At 40.9% G+C, this 20,580-nt stretch overlaps 1 protein-coding gene across 1 annotated transcript in view; it reads left to right on the top strand.

Moving 5' to 3' along the window:
- Nucleotides 1–20,580, top strand: part of efnb3b (ephrin-B3b) — a 67,173-nt gene that overhangs the window by 7,783 nt on the left and 38,810 nt on the right. The window lies entirely within an intron of this gene.

Raw genomic sequence — 20,580 nt, 5'->3', positions numbered from 1 at the left:
CAAGAAAGCCATAACCCTGCTCATTATAGACAAAAGGAAAAGCGATTAGCAACGGAATGAGGGATATCAGCATGTCTATTCAAAACACACAGACACTTACACAGAGCTCTTCCTGTACAAAGCTCAGAGGCGTCTGGCGGCGTTGTTACAGTGATAAAGTGTCTCCTGAGTTTGACTAGAACATGATACTAGGTATTGTTAATGTCGGTGCTAAAAATACTTTGACAGGGAGTTTGTGCTTAGTGTGGATGTCTGTGCGCATTGCCAGAGCGCAGCGCCAAAACCGTGCTTTTGTAACATTTGAGTGAATCAAGTGGGACCAATGAACTGTGTGTCTGTGTTTGAGCGAGAGAGAGACGGCTCCTAATTGTCAGTGGGGGTGCCGGGATTTGACATGACCCACTTGCAGAGCATGAGAGATGGTCAGTGGATCATGACCCTGTAGACTTCCCGTTTGGCTTCTTACAGAGAACAGACTGAAATGCTCACAATACTGCTGACAAGATGAGGGCCCAGTTCCTGTCCAAATAGAGAATACTAACACTCACTCTTTAGTGTATCCATCATGCATGGCAGCTCAAATCCGATCTCTGATGGCCCTGACGTTTCCTGACTTTGTCATTGTGTGCTTTTTCCTGTACAAAGTGTAATTGAGTCACATTAAGTGCTATTAAAGGGGTCTTACAAGTAGTTCTAAGAGACCAGAACTTCAACAGATATGATGATTTTATAAGAATAATGAATGGTTCTTACATCAGAACTTGCAGGACTCCTTACAATCTAGGAGGTTTAAATAAAATATCTTGTTAGCAAAATACAACTTGTAAGGTAATAAGGTGTCTTTAGTCTTTCATTCTGAAAGCACCACCTCTTCCACTAGCACTCAGATGGTGGTGGCTATGTGGCATTGGATGTTGGCTCAGAAGGTCACAAGTTCAAATCCCAGCACCACCAAGCTGCCACTGATGTGCCCTTGAGCAAGGCCCTTAACCCTCAACTGTTGAGCTGTAAGTCGCTCTGGGTAAGGGCATCTGCCAAATGCTGTAAATGTTCCTTAGTTCTTTGGGGGCAAGGCATTGGAGGGCTCTCTGTCAGGAGGGGCTGTATTTAGTTCAATTGAAGTTTCCAAAAAGCTAGCTTCAGCTACTTGTGCCAAAATTGATGACTACTTTTAAGTGTGTACGGAAAGGGAAGTAGTAAACGCGAGGCCTAGTTTTGATTTGCTTTCTGAACGCCCCCATCGCTCACAGAGGCAGCTGCGAATCATTATTCTAATGCTTTTTTTGTCTGAGTTGGACTGCTTTTGGTAGAAATGAGAACTCTGTTGGACGGAGTGCTGCAGGCGAGAGCAAAGGAGCTCTGGCAGACGGGCTGCATTCGTGGTAAGGACTTGCAGCTTGAGTTTGGCCCATAGCCGTCGTCCTTCTTTAATATCACTTCAGGGTTTCTTTTCCTGATTCGTTAAATGCATCCCAGAAGCCCAGTGCTACGCATCAGAATGCACTCTGCTTCAAGTTTCAGGTTTTTTTTTTTTTTTTTTTGCTGTTCTTTTTTCCTTCTTTTCTGTGAAAAGCGTTACACGCACATGCATGGTGGTGAAAAAAACGTTATAGCTCTGAGTGTTGGATAGAGTCCAATGTCAGGGGTTAAATTTCCTCAGAGGCTCACCCCCATCTCTCTCGCTCTCTCTCTCTTTCTATTCTTCAGTTGCACAACACTAGTTTTTCTACCTTTGCCCCCTTTTCTCTCTTTCTTTCAGACAAAAGGACCCTAGTTTGCAGCTCACAGAAACATCTCTCTCTCTTTCTCTCTCTCGCACACACACACACACACACACACACACACACACACACACACACACACACACAGACATAGTTTGGCGATTACAGTCTGCCTTAGTCAATCACAAAACACGATTTCTTATCCTTATGTGAAAACCCTCTGCGAGTGTGTTGACTTCCGTCTCCTCCACCCCGTCTATTATGTTACAGAGTTGGCAATGCTGTGCATTTGTGTGTCTTAAATTGCTGTCTGTGTTTTTTTTTTTACTTTTCTTTCTGTGTGGTTTGACTGGTTAGTGCCAGTCTTACCAATCCTTCTCTCTCTCTCTCTCTCTCTCTCTCTCTCTCTCTCTCTCTCTCTCTCTCTCTCTCTCTCTCTCTCTCTCTCTCTCTTTCTTCCCCATTCCCTCTGAATAATTCTGATTTCAAAAGCCACACTGAATAGGCCTGATTGCCTATCAACGTGGTGTCAAAGTAATTTAGCAGCGCTTGTGAAGGTCCGTGAGATTTCAACCTGCTTATGAGCCGTTCTCTTTCCTTCCCATCTAAACGACCAGAAAATCAATCATTCCTTCCTTACCTTTTTTCCTTTTCACCTCCTGTGCTTTTCTTGCTTTTCTTTTCACCTCCCTGCATATCTCTCCTGCTCTCTCTCTCTCTCTCTCTCTCTCTCTCTCTCTCTCTCTCTCTCTCTCTCTCTCTCTCTCTCTCTCTCTCTCCCCATCATTCTCTTTCTCTGTTGGAGGGCATCTGTAGAGCTCCAGCACCACGGGAGAGAAAACAGATGGAGTGGTTTTCTTTCTTTTCTCTGTCTCTTTCTCTCTCACTCGTGCATTTTCTTTTTCTTCTTTTTCCTCTCTTCTGAAAGAAAAAGGGGGCTGAAGAATGCCAGTTGGAGGGGGATTTAGGGGTGCAGTGTGGAGGTATGGGGGGTTGGACACAAAGACACTGCACTGCCACAAACCCGGTCCCCGGTCGCCGGCTTTCTAATGCTCACGTCTGTTTGATGGATGTGTGTGGTTCTGATTGTGCGCATTTGTGCGACCGTGTATTGATGGTTTTTCTGCTGCAGTAGCCTTGTTTGTTTCAGAGTTAGATAGATGGTGGGCCTTTTTTTCCGTGCTTGTTCACATCGTGTAATGACAACACATGTTTCTAGTTTCCCATGCTCTATACACTCTCGAAGTGTGTTTGCTTTGAGGTTTTAATATTGAATTGTCAGAGGCGTTTTTGTTATTTTTGACTCACTATTGCATGCTTCTTTAGTTTACCTTGATAGTGTGTGTGTGTGTGTGTCTGTGTGTGTGTGTGTGTGTGTGAAATTTGGATGTGTGTGTTTAGGAATCCTGCAAGAATCCTCTCTTGCTGAGGCTGTAATATATTTAACTCCCACCTCATGAGATTCTCATGTTAGTATTTAACACACACACACACACACACACACACACACACACACACACACACACACACACACACACACTAATGATGATGTTAAGGCTTCCAATAAACCACTTACTGTGTACACACACACATACACCTCAATGTGAGCAGCCTACTTTCATGTGTCAAACCCATCAATCACAATCACTGCACATCTGAGGTTCCATCTGTGCAAATGAACACGTTCTTCTGTTTCTACTAGTCATATCTCTGTCTTCCTCTCTTTCCCTCACTCTCTCTCTCATTCTCTCTCTTCCTCTCTCCACACATGGCCATCTGTAAACAGATCTAATATACTCAGATAGTCCATTTCATACCGCTCAGTTGTTGAGAGGTTTCGCCAGCCCTCTGTCTATGCTAAGATATTGAGTTTCATTTATGTTTGGAATAGAAACAGCCTACAGAAGAGATCGCTCTCGCTCTCCTTCTTTCACTCTCACGCATACACGTGCGCACACACACAGACGCACACGTACTCTTACGACAGGAGTACTGTTGACTTGCTTTTGGAAGGAAATATTAGATTATGAAGAAAAACACTGCTACCTTTTCCTCTGTGTTATTGGGGCTTCTGCTCATGTTTTTACACACCACCTTCCAAACAGACCTGTCTGAGATTAGAATCGAAACATTGGCCAGCTCTCGTTCTCTCAGTGCGTGTGAGGTTTGTGGGTGTGTGTGTGTGTGTGTGTGTGTGTGTGTGTGTGTCTGCTTTAGCCAGACTTATCCTCTTTATACTAGCATATTAAGAGAGACATTTGCAAACCAAAAACCATAAACAAAACAAAGAAACCTGTTTCTGAATGGGAGTGTGCGAAAGGCGAGCGGGAAAACAACAGAAAATGGCCTGTACCACTTGACCCTGTCTTATGAGGGGTGTGAGCAATGGGTGGATTATCCCCTGGCATTGCTCACGTGTACCCCCTTCAACGGCAGCCCAGTGTGTCGCACTCTGCTGTCAATCACTCCACAAAGCTGCCTGTTCAGGGATTAGGAGCCTCTGTTCCTCTGTGGAGAAAAACTGCACCCCTCCCCACCTACCTCTCTCTCTCTTTTTTTTTTTTTTAAGTTGTGCCTCTACTATAAAGCTCAGAAGTTCTGCAGCTTTTCCTATTCCACAGGTTTTTTCTGCCTTTCATCCCGTCTCTGTCACCGAAACCTTGCTGTTTCACCTCGTCCTTCTGTTCTCTCAGGCCCTGCTGGTTCCACAGGATTTTCTGTCCTCATTTTTATTCATTTGCACTGTTCCTCACTCTCTTTTAGACTGTCATTCTTTCTTTTTCTGCTGTTTAATCTGTTTTCCTTCTTCGTCGAGGCTGTAATCTCTTTGCTTTCTCAGACAAGCGCAAAATCCTCTCTTCTTCCTAGCTTTTTTTCTGGACCATGTGTCTGTGTCTCTTTCTGGGTAGCGTCAGCAAGACCACTGCCTTCGTCCTTGTCCTTGAGATGTCAAGCGTGAGATACAAACTTGCACAAACACGGATGCAGAATATTTGTCCACACACACACACACACACACACCCTTTAAATCTATGTAACATAAAATCCATTTTATATCCATTACAATATATTAAATCCATTGTATTGGGCAATTTAATTATAGTAGTGTCTATTAAATTTATTATATAGGCAACCTTTTCACTTGCATCTCTTCACACCCTATCACATTCCTCTTCTCTTTCTTATCATTCTTCCTGCATCCATCTCTCTTTCTTCTCACTCTGGGCTCTTTTAAATTAGAGCCTTTTGTTAATCACTATCGCAGCACTGACCTTTGCATTACCGATACCACAGCAGCCTACAATATGCAAATGAACGCTTTTAATGGTGCCATTTCGTATGTTAAATTGTGTTCATACACCCGCAATGATCATGTCGTTTCCACAAAGCCTTTAAAAACTGTAATTCCGTAGGTGTTTCCATGAAATACAATTTTTGTTCAATTTCTTCTTCTTTTTTTTTTTTTAGATTCAGGATCATATATAGCTTCTTGGCTGGACCCTTTTACATAATACTTTTTTTTTTTTAAATCATCTCTCATCATATCTCAAAGGTTTGTGGTTGATCATAATTGGAAGTCTTCTTCTTAGTGTTTTCTCAACAAATATATTTCACCATATATGCAAATTTGCCATTTGAACAAGCCATACAGATCATTTTCCTTTTTTTTTTTTTTTTTTAGATCTAGTGATGTCTTCCAACCGATCGTAGTGTAGTCTGTAATGCAGTCTTTAATTCTCATTACGTCCCCACTAGCTTGCTGTAATATACGGTATATTACACAGACTCCATCTCCATTACAGTACTTAGCACTATAATCACAGTGTGCTATTTTTGTCCTTGTCCTGTGTCTGAGAGAGAAAAAGGGAGGAGGTGAAGGAGGTTAAATGACAAATAGCTTATTTCGCTATACCCCCCCCCCAAAAAAAAAAAAAAAAAGAAAATCTATTATCATGCACACTTCATATTAGATTTGTTTCTTCGCTACTCCCCCACACATGAGATTGACGTCCTGATTAAATACACATTCAGAACTGAGAGCGAGAGAAAGAGAGAATGAGAGTGTGGGTTCATTATAATGACAAGTTATGCGACAACACTTTTTTTCCTCATTCTGCTCTTTTTTTTTCCTGACTTGTGCTTTCTCATTTACACTTACACACACACACACACAATCTACACAGTATGAAAGTCAGATTTTCACTGGTTGAATCCTCAGCTGGTTGCATAATATATAATATAGTATTTTTATATTTTGTAATAAATTCACTTTGAGAATTTTAGCAATTTTCCTTTTGGCCAAATTACTGTTGTGCCAAGTATCACATCTTTATATAAAGCCCATGTTAAAATGAGCTAAATATTAGGTACAGACATGACTGTGGGTAAATGCACAAACAAAAAAAACAAACAAGGAAAAGAAAAGCACCATGACCTCCTCATGTTTTTTCTGTCTAAGGAGATAAAATCGTTTTTGCTTTCTATTGTTTGTGATACACATCCAATCGATTGCTACGGTTCGGAATAACATCATCAACTAAATCTTACTTGAAATCTGTATAAATTGTATTAATGCACTCTCTTAATGGTTAAATCGAAAAGCTTTCAGATGCAGACACATCTCTCCGTCCTTTGCTTTCTTTCACACACACACACACACACACACACACACACACACACACACACACTCATTCAGACACGCAAACTCATAGTCAGATACGAGAAAATTGATTAGCCCGAGCTGTTGTACTTTTCTCAGTCACACACAGGTCCATTGGGAATTTTTAACCCTTCAGACTGGAACAGAGTCGGGGGGGTGGATGGAGATTTCAGTGTTATTAATTACATTTCATGCAGAGAGCGAGAGAGCCGTGTTCCATAAGGCCTGGCATGACTGACTGCTGTTCTATAGTTGTGGTCTGCATAAAAGAGAGAGAAGAAAGAGGTTAGTAATAAAAAAAGAAAGAAGGGAAAGAAGGATGTAGAGATTATCCCGAATGCCAATAGTATGTCATGCTGTCGTTTTATAGTGACACATCTCGGCAAGCCATCGCTGTTTCTTTGTGTTAATTCATTTCTCTCTCTCTCGCTCTCTCTCTCTCTCTCTCTCTCTCTCTCTCTCTCTCTCTCTCTCTCTCTCTCTCTCTCTCTCTCTCTCTCTCTCTCTTTTTACCATAAGAATATCACACATTATTTCAGTGTTTGGGATTTTTTTATCATGCCGTTGAGCCGCTAAGATGTGTTTATGACATTTAAAGCACTGGAATAATCATTTAGGCACTTTATCCTCATGCTTAAATTCACTGTGTGTGTGTGTGTGTGTGTGTGTAGTTGGACTGAGCTCCTATCATTGGCAATGTGTTGCTATGTCTGGCACTGTGAGGAGAGGAGAGTCCCACAGTGATGGGATTATGTAGAATTACACACACACACACAAACTCATCTACACGCGCACACACAAATGCACAAGCAGGCTGCCACACGCAGTCTACGTAATATGGTTTGAATAATTCAATTAAATACCTGATTGTCCTACTTGTGATTTTTTTTTTTTACTTAGTATGCCTCAATTTTGAATTTTTAAAAGGGCTTGCTTGATTTAGTTTGACATTTCGGCACTCGACTGCTTATCAACTTGTCCACACTTTGATTGGAATTTGTGTTAAATTAGGTTGATTTGCATTTTCATTCGCTCGTGTGTGGGTATGTTTGCATGCGTGTGAAATTATTTTCGCTCTTGTGATTGAAAGGTGTATGTGACCCGCTGGTCCTTGAAACACTCCCAGACTTCAGGCCTGTCTTTCTTCGACAGACACGCACACACACACACGCATGCATGCAAGCACAGGCTCACAGATGGAAACCTTTTCACAAAGCTACCAATTACAGCTGCCTTATTCTCTACCTTCATATCTTTCTCGTGTTCTCGCTCTCCCTCTCTCCCACTCTATTTAACAAGCAATCTTGTTAATGTCAGAGCCTCTCGAGCTCCCTCTCTCACACTTTCATACCCCATTCTCTTTCCTCCCATATCTACTTGTCTCTCTCCCCCTGTGAGAAGATTGGGCCCTGTAGAGCAGTGGGAGGGGGTGAAATGTGGAAGCACTAGCTCTGAGAAACAACAAAAGGGCGAGAGAAAGAGAGAGGGAGCAAGAGAGAGAGAGTCACTGAGAGAAAGACAGAAGGGGGAACGCATTAATGGAAGGACGGGTGACGAAGATTACAGCTCTTGTAGTGAGGGGGACATAATTGTGCAGTGCATCTGTCAGAGCGAGTGTGCCGTGGGGGCGGTATTTCACAACGCACTCGTTCCTCCGTGGCAGCGGCACTTAAAGATACAGCCATACAGAGGCTATAAATATGTCTGTTCTCATGCCAGGCGTGTCAAGTGAATAATGTCCCTTCTTCGGTTCAGACGTTTGCGTAAAATATTCCGCTGCTTGAAGTGCACAGGTCTCCCTGATCTACGATCAGTTTCTTTTACCTAATCCCGATTGCGACGTTTATTACAGAAACGGCAAAATGAGTCAGAAATTAAAGAATAATTTCCACCACTGCGGCGTGTGAATTCAAAGAATTATGGCTGCCTTCAAGGAACAAAGATTTTATACAAATCCTGGTTTCCCACATGTATATTGTGTAAATCGTACAGTGTTTGCATTGCTTAATGGTGGCCCATATTTTTTAAACGCTGCAAATAAAGCAATGTGTGGTGAAGAAAGACAGTAAACACAAACTTTTGTGGGACTTTTGTCTGTGTTCAGTGAGGCGTTGTGATGGTGTGGCCTGGGTACAGACGGGGGGGGGGGGGGGGGGAGAGACATACTGCTTTCTGTCTGAGCTGATGTGTTAATTAACAGCCCCAAAGCAGAGATAATGAATAAGAAGTCTTGATTAATTGCTAGGGAGATGCGCTACTTTAAACACAGATGACGATGTGAAAGCGAAAGGTCACTCGCTTCCAAGTCTGTTTGCTCCACAAGTCTCTGTGTTTTGCATATGTGTATGTACGTGTTGTGTGTATGTATAAATGTGTGTGTGTTTGGACAGTGCTTTTGAGAAGTGTAATTGCTGGCCATGTTCCAAGTTCCTTTTTGGTTCTTAGTATTTAGTATTCTAATGTATTTGTGTTTCTATAGACTGTGGATGTGTGTGTGTGTATGTGTGTTCATGTTTGTGTTTGTGCTTGTGCGTGAGTATGTCTGATTTCGCTCCAGAAGGACATGTGATGTTTTTGTTGAATGAGGGCCCTCTCACAGCCCTCCAGACTGGTATTCAAGGGATATTGCCAGGTTTGCCACCTCTCCCTCTTTGGCAGCTATGCCTGTATGCCTGTTGCCTGAGACACACACACACACACACACACACACACAGTCATGCACACAAATACACGCAGGGCTGGAGGATCCAATGAGCCGAGTGTAATGTGAAACCCACAGGCACCTGTGGCTCAACGCTACAGATTTTCTAGAGCTGATAGCAGAGCTACTGGAGCTGAGCTGAAAAACGGCAGCCATGTTTAGAGCACACAGAGCATATTTAGCCCTTTTACTAAAACTCATTTACCACGAAAATTATATTCAGCAGCTTGAAAGTGGCATCAGCAAACCAAAAAGGCTGCCCTGATTGAAAATTTCATTTAAGATGTAGATTTTTTTGGATAATAGCTTTTATTAAACATTCATGTGTTTTTGTCACATAATGCTGCATTCATAATTATTTGTCCAAATGAGTCAGATTTTTTTTAATTACTGTTTAGAGATATGGCAGAAATATATTTTATGTATTTTACAATGTTTTGGTTTTTTTTTGTAAAAAAAAAAAGAAAATACATGGTTAAAATGAAGAGGTAAATAGTGGAATCACAGTATCATTGTTTTCTGAGTCATGTTTACTAGCCCTATTTTAGTACTTTTGTGTTTTTGATACAGCTTTATGTATGAATTTAGTTTGGTCCAAATTTTTAAGTTCATTTTATATAATCACATTCAAATGTAAATTTTAGAGGATTGATAATATTGGAATCATTATGCCTTAGTAGCTGCATGCTGTGCTAGCCTGGTAGCTAGCCAAATGTTAGTTAGTGCCATTGTTAAAAAGGTTTTTTGTTTTTTTCTTTCTATTATGGATATTTTGACTACATTTGGCTAAAAATAAAATTGGCAATACAAACAGTGAGTGAAACACTTAAATATTTTACCTCTTACAAATGTGAGCTAGTTTACTGTTGGTAACTAGCCAGCTAGCCTCAGAGTTCACTGGAAGAATATTCATGTATATTCATAGGTACCAGATGCAAAGATAATTCTAGGTGCTTTGTTGGGATTTTCTGGGGTCTTAAAACATAGCAAGTATAATTCTTCTTAGATATAAGGTTACTTTTATTTTACATTTAAGTCATTTCATAATTTCATTTTATGACGAGGACATTAAAACGTAACCATGTAAATCTCTCTTTCTTTTTCGTTACCCTGGTTCTGTTCAGATCAGTAGGGTATTGTAGCTTCAACTGCGCTGATGGAGGATAAATGCCTATTGTCAGCCGAAAAAGACGAGGTTCTGAAGAAAATGCATTTATTTCAAGCTGCCCCCTTTTCTTTTCGGCTTTTTCTCCTTTCTTTCTAAAGAGGGGATGACAAAAGACATTCTCAATGCTCCTCTTTCCCCTCTGCCCCCTCACCTCTTATCACCTTTTTTGCTTATCATTCTTCATCACGTTTCTTCTCGCCACTCTCACGTCCGACCTCTCACTCCATCTCGTGTCCTTTCATACTTTCCCCCTCTCTGTGTATTCACCTGCCAGTCTTCTCTGTTGGGGGTCACACTAATTATTCTTCTCTCTCCCCCTTTCTTTTCCTCACGCTCTTTTCTACTCTCCCTCGTTCCCTCTCTGCTACAGACACCTGGCTTAACTCTGCGGGGCATCTCTCTGTTCATCCCTATCTCAAACTTTCTTTCTCCCTCTTTATTTCATCCCATCTACCCCTCCTGTTTGCTCTTTTATAGTCTTCTTTTTAAACTGGAGAGCATTTATTCTTCCTTTCCTTTCCTTTCCTTTCCTTTCCTTTCCTTTCCTGAAGAGCATTCTTTTTATATTTCTTCCTTCCTTCTCACCTCATGCTAGCTGCTTCCCATCCAACCCAAGAATCCATTTTGGCAATGCTTTAAGTATTAGTCTTTTTTTCCACATCTGTCACCTATTTCTGCCTTTTCTTCATTCTTTTTTTTCTTTCTTTCTTTATTTGTTTCTTCTGCTTCTCTCTCTTTTAGCTCATGCCACTCAGTCAGTTAACACAGTAAGCAAGTTAGTGTGAAAGCTTCATTCTGTGAATATGAACTGAATAATAATCAGCGAACAGTGAGGGGAAAAAAAATTGTTTCCTCCTTTCCATGCACAGCATCGGTGCTTGTGCTGTCTCCCGACTGACACAAAGGGAAAAAGATATTTTTATTTTTTCTCATCTGATTATAATTTAATTTGGGATTTGAGAAATCAGTTTTGCATGACTGTGCATGTACAATTAAATTATATATGCTTGTGTCTTTTGGATAAGAGTAAATGTATATTAACGTATGTGTGTGAGGAGACAATAAGTGGACATTCTGGCATCCAATCATGAGACACTTGCGACACCGCACACTGCCACCTTCTTAAAAAAAATTGCCATGTCTCATCGCTCCCCCTGCTGTGCTGCTTGTCTTTTCTTTCCTAATTTATTCCCTCATTTTATTTACCCTCAATCCCTCACTAATGCTAATTAGAGGAGCGAGTGGCTCTGATCGCGCCTGTGGTCCGTCACTCCACTCCACTCCATTTCAAACCCCTTGAGTCATCTCTCGCCAGAGACCTGTCTGTCAAACTCACAGCTGTCAATCACTCGCTAGACAGGAAGTGCTCCTGAGAGGGCCAATTCAAAGGCACTGATTCTGTTGGCTTCAGGCCTTGGAGTAAGTTTGGAATCCGCAGAGAGCTTAGTGGCTTTAAACGCTTATGAATTTCTACCTGGTGTGAACTGTAAATTTTTGAGACGCCACAGAGAGTCTATTTCAGGGGAGTTAAATAAGGCATGCACACTGTATTCATACACACAGACTCTGGCAGCCAGGAGAGCTGGAATTGGCATGACGCCGTTCAATATCCTGATGGGGGTGAGAAGCCGAGGTGTTGCTGTTTCAGACCGCAGTCTCGCTCTCTTTTTCCTTTCTCCCTCTAAATGTCTGTCTTTCTTTCTTCTTGTCTGGCCTGCTTTCACAAACACCTCTCTCTCTCACACTCTCTCTGTCTGTGGCTTGCTGTTGATTTTACCACAGGGCAACGTGACCCCATAGGCCTACTGGGAGTGCAACCTGACCACAATAACCCCACCATAGAAAGAGAGCGCGCACACGAGAGAGAATGAGAAGGTGGGGAGGACGGAACGACAGGCTGAACAAGTGAGTTTAGAGAACAAAGAAAGAAATAGGGAGAGCTAAAGGCCTGAAATCACTTTCAGATGCATGTGCAGCCTCAGCATGGCTGATTTGTGAAGGCGTTTGGTGGAGCTGTGGAGCTCAGGGTGTGGAATAACTGCCTGTCGTCACCGCTGGAGGCTTTGAGCTCCGTAACGTACACATGCACGCACATGCACACACACGCCACAGTGCTGAACGGTTCTCCTCTGGGCCTACTCTGCTTTCTGATCTTTGTGCAGACATAGTAGAGAACAAGAGCTTGACCTCTTATCATTTAGTCGTTATGCTGTAATGGTTTATTAATGTTGCTTTATACCATGAAAGCACTGTTAGCATGGCTTCACTCCAAAACACGATTATATTTTTAGGCCTTGTTTTCATTAACCTGTTGGGTCAGAGATACTTAAGCTGTTTCTTCAGTTGGCTCAAAACTCTGTCAGTGTAAAAAATAACAGATATCCACTAATGACATGTGCATTCTTTATTTAAAATTATCTGGTCAAATGCTATGCACATAAGACAAGTGTATATCATCGTTATTTATTTATCGGAAAACACAGTTTTTAATGAATACACTGTGTTAAATGGATATTGCAATTGCAGGAATTAGTTTTATTAAATCTGCAATTACGCTGTTACCAAAAGCATTTGCATTTAATATTATATACCCCTATTTAAATGAAAACATAAAAAAAATTGGAAGAACAAATATAATAATAAAAATAACCTCTATCATTGTAATTAGTGATTGTCAGTATTTATGATTAATTTGTGATTAAACTAATGAGCTCAATATGTATAAAGATTTGTGACTGGCAGTGTATATTTCGATTGAGGTAATTTTTATATTATATATATATATATATATATATATATATATATATATATATATATATATATATATATATATATATATATATATATATATATATATATTTATTTTTTATTTTTATTTAGTGGATTTTAGAGTAAGCCCATTAAATACAACTGACCAGTCACTGGAGCATATACATTTGTAACCCAATTATAAATTTGACACTCGAACAGCTTTATAGTGGTTGATTGTGATTGACATTTAGATTGATAATATAATCACAAACCCGACTTTAAAAAGCAACGCCACCACTGGGAATACAGTCTAGGTAGCTTAATGGCCTCTGGCTTTAATAGAAAAGCAATAAAACTGCATCCGGCCTTTTGGTGTGTAATTCTGTTCAGTGTTTATGTAAGTCATTAGAAATTGTCTTGTAGAAGGAAATCAAGGCAGAACTCCGTGTTTATCACCATAATTGGTAACGTGTCCTTGTAAGTGATAAAACTCCTTCAAGATAATATCACTCACTTAAAGATGCTATTTCTGTTCTGTACATCTCAGACAGACAGCTAGAGGTTTAAGGGGCTTTTTTTTTATGTGTGCCAGTAATTCGTTTGGGCCCCAAAGCCATCTGGAGCACCTCTATATGGGTGTTTATGGGTCTGGCGGATGTTCTCGGCTCCCTTAGAGCAGAAGGTTCTCAGTAAGATTGTGAGGTTGAAGCTTATGGGCGTCAGGGTGACGCTCGAGCTTTGGAGCTGATTCCCTGAGGAATGACGCAGTATGCGGCCTCGAGCCCACCCCGGCCCTTTGTAACCTCTTCTAATCAGACTGTTAAGTTTGAGAGAATGAGTTTAACCTGGTGCCTGCTCCCCTGAGGTACTCATAAGCTTGCACACACCAAATACACACACACACACACACACACACACACACATGCAAGAAGCACACACTATAATGCACACACCAACTGACACGGGGGCTAGCGGTCAAACACCAGCTGAGCTGTAAGAGGCACTTTAGCCTCTAAATGTACCGCACTCCTCTTGAATCCACATGGAGCGAGACGGTGTGTATGCATGTGCGTATATGTGTCTACCAGACCTCTCTCATTTTCGTCTGATCCTCCAGCAGGCCTTACCTTTCCAAAGTGGCTTTATGGGTCTAATTAACCACGGTGCAAATCACTCACATGCACAGGCTGTAATTTTTAGGCCGGCAGTGAGAATATATAGCCATTTTACTGACAGGTCCCTCAGCTTGGAGAAAATAATATATAAAATAGAAAGAGAGGGAGTATCTGGCAGACAAAAGAAATGAGAGAGAGAGAGAAAAAATATATTCTGATTCATATTTCAGCCCGGTTGCAATCGCCAAAAAGTAATTTCATTAGGATAGATTTCAGATTGGATTGGTGTTAAAGTCTTGTGTGGTTTGGGTCATGGACAAACACTGACAAAAAGGCTAGCTCGTGTGGTGTTGGTGTGTGTGTCCTGTGTCGCATGGTTACAGCGCGAGTGATATGGAGGAGATGTGACACCGTCGCTGCAGCAATCTGGAGCGGGGGGCAGTGCGGCAGCATGGGCAAGGACACACTTACCTTCAGAGTCCCACCGCGCCTCTCTCTCACACACATATATATACACACACACCCCGGCACACACATACAGAGTAAGCTTTTATCTCAACCCACCTTCCTTTTGCATATGCATGCTTGCGCCACTCTTTAAATATCTAATTTATTCAATTTTTGTTTGCTTTCTTTAGTCTGTCTTCAATCAACCACTTTTCTTTTTTTCACTCACTGTTCCTTTCTGTCTCACACACTGATTTCTTATTCTTTACTCTCCATCTCTCTCTCTCTCTCTCTCTCTCTCTCTCTCTCTCTCTCTCTCTCTCTCTCTCTCTCTCTCTTCCCCCCCCCTCTCTCTCTCTCCATATGGAAACTATTACTCCTGCCGTTCTTCTCACCGCAAACATTCCAGCATCACTTCCAGCTTTCTTTGACTTTATTTCAACCTTGTATGCCTAGTTAGAGGCCTCTCTCTCTTTCACGCGCACACACACAAACACACTTTCAATCAGTCTGACTCATTTTCTTCGTCATACTTATCAGAATTCATAAGTTTGCCCACTGAAATCTGGATAATCATCCACATATGAAATGGACCATCGTACATACAAAATCCAATTGCCATCAGTTCCACATGTGAATGTATGAGCAAGTCACTTCCCCATGGCTATGATTACAAATTAAAATGAGGGCCAGACACAATTATTTATAATGCTACATGACATGATTGTACATAATCATTATGTTTATTCCATTGTGTATTATGACGTTACTGACCCAGTTGTGTGTGTGTCCGATAGAGAGAAGTAGTTTCTCTCCCATTTCACAGGTCTCTCTGTTGGCTTGTCTGATGATGTAATTCAGGTCAGTGTTGTGTAGCTCACTGGGCTTTTGAACACTTTTCTGTACTAGAACTTATTTTTTTCTATTGGCCTCTGGTCCAGTAGCAAAGTTTTTCAGTGTTTTTTGTCGTCTTTTTAAGAATTAATAGCTAACAGCCCTGTTTCTTTTTGAGTGGGTGTGTGTATAAGCTATGTGGTATGAATAGCAAACACTAAAACATGGGATGAAGAAAGAATAGACTGGTTTGTACATCGTGATCCTGGGATTGGATCCAGATTACTGAATGCATGAATGAGTCTGGTTCTTAAAACCACGTAGCAGTGCTATGATTTTGCGGCACAAACGCGGCGGGATTTCACAGAGGATTTTAACACACTGATAATATCCTTTTTGTGTTATTAGTGCTACGTCGTATTTTTTTCAGTATCATTTCATCAATGTGTGGATTTTGATCCTTATTGTTGAAATTTGTTGAAGACTCCCTTTTCACTGAGACTTCTTCAGTATTTTCGTTGCCATGGTTGTAACTAATGTTACTTTTACATTGTCTTTTTTTATTGTCCTACTTGTGACTTTCCATAGTTTTGTAGAAAATGTTTTTGATTACTATTTAAAAATAACGAGATATGATCTGCAATCGTAATCTGTATCAACAGTGAAGAGAAAAAGAAAAAGGAAGAACAGTACAGACAGAGGCAGTAAAGCCTACAATTTTTTGATGTCTAACCGTTTTTCTGTTGCAAATTAGAATAAGAACTAAAACTGTGGCTCTATGGTTGGGGTTGTGAAGCTCTGTAGTGGTTGTGGTCTGCTTTTCTAAACCTCAGCTTCCAAAAGATTAAAATATCTTTTTTTTTTTTTTTCTCGTTTCACTGACACTCATTTTGTATCTTTAGTCTAAATGGCTGGATCCACGTCCACATTGCTAACTCTTCCGTGAAACTCTGTATTACTGTCTGATGTGAATATAGACATCTGAGCTGGGTCCTGATATTTCTGTAATTAGTTTGAACCCACTCATGGATCCTTATCCCACACACACACACACACACACACACACACACACACACACACACACACACACACACACACATTGCCAGCGGTCCACCTCTGTGCACCTGTGTGCCGGACTCGCTTTTGGACATGGCTCGAGTTGCTCGTGTGGAATCTTTGTAATGCAAAAGTGAAGAATGGGAGAAAGGGGAGATGGGGGGGGGGGGGTGAAGGTGGAGAAGGCATTTGCTGAAGAAGAGAGAAAAAGATGAGGGTCAGCAGAGGTGGGGGGGGCACACTGAAACTAACACTTGCTTCTTTTCTGGGGCCGTCAGGGTCATGGAAGGGCATTACGAGAGTTTGACAAAATAATGTTTCTGCCCTCATAAAAGAGCCAGGCACACACACACACTCTCTCACACACACACACACTTCTCTGTCACCTCTGGCCCCTCCATCCCCCCAATCCATGTTTCAAAGCGTGGCCGAATGAATACAGCCATTGTTGCTGTGAGAGGAGGAGAGATAGAGGGAGAAGGTGCAGGGGGAGTTGGGGGTGAGTGTATACCGGGTGAAGAGGGAGAAGCTGAATGTTTATGATGATAGGACGGGTTTGAAGACATGCATATTTATTGTAAACACAATGAAGGCTAAGCAATAATTTTACTTTAATCTTTTCTTTGAGGCCTAAGTAAAGGCTTTATGCAACCTATTAGATATATTGCATTTTTTCTGAAAACACACAGACACACACACACACACACACACACACACACACACACACACACACACACATACGAGTTTTATTATTATTTTAGCTCGCTTCCAAAAGGCCTTGCGGCATGTACTTTTGGATACATATCTTCAAGGTTTTGCTCTGGATGTCCAGCACCGACGTTGAGCATGCGCCCCTCAGTTTCAAGTTGTGCGATTGGACACGCGTGTGCACGTTAGATATGTCTTACCCCTTTCTCTGAACATTGACTAATTATTTGCAGAGTGCTTGCTTAACCTTGAGCAGACTCATTAGAAATTATTGCTTGACAGTTGTTCAATCATTGCAGCCTAAAGTGTTCCTGAACTAAAATTGCTGTAATTATGCTGGCATTGAAAAGCGTTCTGCAACTTTTCAAACTCTGTTTATGCGGCTGAAAAGAGTGTGTAAAGGAATAGTTAAAATTTTTATAAATGTTTTGTGCCACTCCAGTGTCACAAAGCAAACTTGTGTAAAAGAGAGAAAATGAAAAATGCATTAGAGAGAAAACATGAATGAAGGTTTTCTCTGGTAGTGTCTACCATGACCATGTAAACATCACTACAACACCACTCTTCCTCTCCGTCTTGCTTAGTCTTTGTGTCCTTACTTCTCCTCTTTCCCATCTGGCTTGCTTTTAAATTCTCAACTCTTAATTCTCTTAAGTTTACATTCAGAACATTTTTGCTTTTCAACCATTTTTTTAGGATAGAACTTCTTTTGCCATTTCAAAATGCTTTGCATAGTCACTTTTTCCCCCAAACTTTGTCATATTGCAACTTGTTTATAGCATGCTTGGCTTCATGAAAAAATTCACAATGTCTCCAGAGCTTACCAGAAGAACTGAAAAACGATGATTCAGTAAGGAAGCAGCTGATCGAATAAAAATTCAGCATGTTTTCTTTTGTTTTCTGTTGCAGTTCCCAACAAACTAACTATAGCAATATTATTCAAATTCAACAAAGAAATGTTTTTTTGTCTTCTACCACTGTCTGCTGTTCGAGATCACTGTTCAAATCAGCATAGTACTGTTTTGCATTAAAACGTTCCCTAATTCACCCCGTTCCCAGCCTATCTCTAAACCAGGGGGCATTTAAGTCAAACCTGTACAGATCGAGTTACATAAAATTCCATGCTAACAAAGGTCTGTATAAACAACTAACATGACTGAATGGTGATGACAGTTACCTTTTAACACTTAACCACTAATGATTAGTTTATGTCTGTATAAAAGATAAATCAATTTGAAGTGTTTATATTTTGTCTTGCAGTGTCGCTGATTGTTAACACTTCTATCTAGGGACACAGATTGTGAACAAACTATTATTAATCTCATGTGAGAAGAACAAGCTTATAGTTTTCTGTCTATTATGTTTAATACATTGTGATTTCACCAGTTTGCTGAACAACAGAGCAGAGAGTGATAATAAAATGAAAAAAAGAAAAAAGTAAAACGTTCCCCTTTATGACCTAATGTCTCTAGCCTTAAAGCTAGCCCCTGGACTGATGAGTTGCCTTCAGCAAAAATCATTGTGATTGGCCACATCAGAGGATCGGCTGAAGAAGCCAAGTTTTTGTCTATTCTTTTATCTGTCAGTTCTGTCCACTGAAATACTGTGCCGGGTCCACTTGTTGATGACCCTTGCTCTGGTCCATTTTACACCTTCATTGCCCTTTCCCGGTCTTAATCTTTTCATTAATTTTTTTTTTGCCACAAGCACTTTTTTCTTCTTGTTCTTTTTTTTTTTTTTAAACTCCAGCTCTCGCTCTCGCGCTCTCTCGCTCTCTCTCTCTCACTCTCTCTCTCTCTCTCTCTCTCTCTCTCTCTCTCTCTCTCTCTCTCTTTCTTTCTTTCTCTTTCTCTCTCTTTGTCTGCATCTATGCCCAGCTAATTTACCTACTCGTTCTTAAGCACTACTGTACCGTGAAATGCCATCTCTCCGATAGATACCGAGCAAAATCTACCCAACAGGAAATACCACTGTGTGTATAAGGTGTGAAGGTGTGTAAGCAGTGTTTGTGTGCAGGTGTGTCTGCGGGTGAATCCCTGCTACACCTGCAGAATGGTTGGGGGCTGGGCAGGAGCATGGTGATGAGGGCCTGTCGCTGCATGTCTGGTGTTGAGCTGATTTCCATAACTGTGTGTGGGTGTGATGGGATGTGTGTGTGTGTGTGTGTGTGTGTGTGTGTGTGTGTATGCTCTGGGGGGCAGGGAGAAACAAGAACACGAAAATAGCAACCTGGCTTCCTTTTAACAATTTAGCTGTAGTGTGTGTGAAGAGGGTGTTGAGTGTGTGCTCCTAACTGTAAGAGGACACTGATAACCTTTAACCTTCGTGAGAGGAAGTGGAAACCGTTTTCTCACCGCACACTTGTGCTAGTTACAATATTGCATTTACTAATATTGCATACTCTTATTGCTAAGCCTTGCGTTAATCCTAACCTCACTAATAGAGCTGCATGCTAACAGCTGAAATGTCCATGATGATTGTTACAATTATTAGCAGATGTAGGAATAAAGTAGGTTTATTACCCCTAAATATTTTATCATTTTAAATCAGACAAAAATGTGCTTCTCCTTTACAGTGTCCTTTTATAAGCCTGTAGACCTTTTACCCAACGTTTTGAATAAAACATGTCTGCTTCTCAGTTTCATTAATTGATTGCATCATTAACATTTTGCATGTAAACACGATTACAACCCAAATAAACAGAGCTTGCGGTTTAATACACCGCCATCTCTAGACACATGATTTCGAACATTAGCCAATTCGCAAACTTTAGTCACGCTCATGGATTTTGCAGTGGATTATTTTTTAAATCAATTGTGCAGCAAGATGTAATAATTTATGTAAAAGAAAAAATTTAACACTGAGGACATGATGGCTCTGTCTTAACCTAGCCTCGGGTCGCTGTTGTTCTCTGAAGTTTCATTAGCTTTTTAACTGCCATTTACATGCTAATGCAGAAACGGCTTCAGAACAGGAACGACTGCTCCGATTTGTTTAAATGTAAATACAGTCTTGAGGGGTTAACTCGAGAGCAGGAATTAGTCTTTCTCTCTTATCTCTGATCGGGGACTTTTTTTCTTTTCTTTCCACCACATCCTGAGCTTAGGGAGCAAGGCTGAAACTTTTCAAACCGGTCACAGATCAGGGTAAACAGGCCTGCAGCTACCAAAGCCCGGAGAAGTGTTGAAATAGTAATTAGAGCTTAGTGCTTCGAGTGGGCTTGTCACACAGATCTGCACTGATAAAGTATCCAACGTGTTTACATATTTGGGCACATTTATATTAAAGTTATTTAGGTTTGAAGAACGCTGCCCTTTTGCAATATCGACATGTGATATTTACAATGGGAAATACGATATAAAATGAACACAGCTAAATCGTGATGAAGGAGAAAGACAAGAAAGGAACAGAGCACATGA

This window comes from Silurus aristotelis (assembly GCF_946808225.1).
Source record: "Silurus aristotelis genome assembly, chromosome: 5".
NCBI lineage: Eukaryota > Metazoa > Chordata > Actinopteri > Siluriformes > Siluridae > Silurus > Silurus aristotelis.
Note: the sequence above shows the minus strand (reverse complement) of the source record. Positions and strands in the feature narration are given on the sequence as shown.